This window comes from Acyrthosiphon pisum, chromosome X (genome assembly GCF_005508785.2).
Source record: "Acyrthosiphon pisum isolate AL4f chromosome X, pea_aphid_22Mar2018_4r6ur, whole genome shotgun sequence".
Taxonomy (NCBI): domain Eukaryota; kingdom Metazoa; phylum Arthropoda; class Insecta; order Hemiptera; family Aphididae; genus Acyrthosiphon; species Acyrthosiphon pisum.
Genome location: NC_042493.1, coordinates 129827414 through 129829125, shown reverse-complemented (window position 1 = coordinate 129829125; position 1712 = coordinate 129827414). Strand labels below are relative to the sequence as shown.

Here is a 1712-nt window from a genome sequence, read left to right as displayed (position 1 = left end):
TCGTGATTTTTACATATTTTGTCAATTTTTGAACTTTAAATGCTAATTAAAAAAAACTGTGACTAAGGATTTTTAATATTTTTCAAATGCCATTGTAATAATATAGTAGGAGCCTTGTATTAAATTTTCAAGTATTTTTCATCAACAAATAAAGTTTTATTGACATTCATAGAAATAAAAACTAATTAAATTGGAAACTGAAATTGTCCATAAACAGCTCAAAATAAATCAAAATATTTTCAAAATTTTACCGTGTATAGAAAATGAAAATATAAACAACCAGTGAAAATTTCATGTATCTACAGTCATTCGTTTTAAAGTTACACCAAAAAACAAAATCAATTTTCTCGAAACAGATTTTGCGTAAAAATTCCCGTTTTTCCTTAATTTTTCTTTTGTTTTTCACGGTGCTTTTGAAAACTATTGGAAATTTCAAATTTTGACCTCCCGAATGCACTAACTATATTCATTCTCCCATCAAATAAGATACTGTTGAAGAAAATCGAAGCATTTTTACTGCCCCAAACCGTGATGACAGACACAAAAATAAATAAAAAATAAAAATAAAAAAACACACATCATTGTAAAATCAATACATTCATCGTTTCACACAGAATCTAAAATAAGTAGGTACATAAACCTGATAAATAAATAAATAACAACTTAATTTTTAAAAATACTGACATACAATACTAGGTTAATAAATAAGTAATAACGAATAACGTGATATGCGAACACCGTGATAAACGAATACGTACCTACTGATGTTTATTCATTCGTACAATCTACAATCTACAATCTAGATTTTCAATTCTCAATTATAGTTTAAACACAGTTTTGTCACAAAGAGACTTATGAAATCTTACATATGCAAACATAGGGCCAACTGTAGCCAAGCTCCACCAACAACTTTAAAAGCCCTCCGCCCTTTTTACTTAAAAATTTATTTAAAATTTACTTAATTTTTTTAAGCTTATATTCAATTTTATAATAGTATGGTATTAGGCTTCGGCCTCCCCAAATCTCAAAATTATCGCCTATTGTACCTAACCAAACATAATATTTTTTAAGATATTTTTCTATGTTATCCAAATATGCAAATTCAAACTTTGTATTTAATTTCGCCATTTCATATAAGACAAAATTTATAACTTTCAAGCAGTCCCGAACCCTATACAAAATATATTTATTAGGAGGGAAAATGTCAATTGGGGGGGGGGTAAACACCACCACCCTCCCCTGGCTACGCCACTGGGTGTCTAGGGAGTCATTGTAATGGATAAGTCAAATTTGAATTCGGTTATACACAATTGTTGCATCCAAAAAAATATTCTGAGCGAAGAATATAATATAAATAAAAAAAAGGTGGGTAAGTGGATTTCGCTCTGCTGTACAGTAAGTTACAAGTGGGTCACTGTATAATGGATGGTATTAAATTTGAATTCAATGATATAATATCATTGTATAAGAAAAACGATTCTGAGCGGAGACGGTATGTCAGTCTAGGTATAAGACATAATATTATATTATAGTCTATAGTATTTAAAAAAAATTGACCTATAATAGGTACCTATAATAAATTCCAAATTAATCATATCATAATATCTATTGGTACTTATGAGTTATAACGCGTTATACATCAACAAAAAACCGTGGTAAAATCATAGATATATAATAGTATACTTTAGAGTTTCAGTACCCACGAATAATAT

General features: G+C 28.5%; 1 protein-coding gene across 1 annotated transcript in view; it reads left to right on the top strand.

The window, feature by feature from the left end:
- Nucleotides 1-1712, top strand: part of LOC103310416 (uncharacterized protein K02A2.6) — a 22010-nt gene that overhangs the window by 19056 nt on the left and 1242 nt on the right. The window lies entirely within an intron of this gene.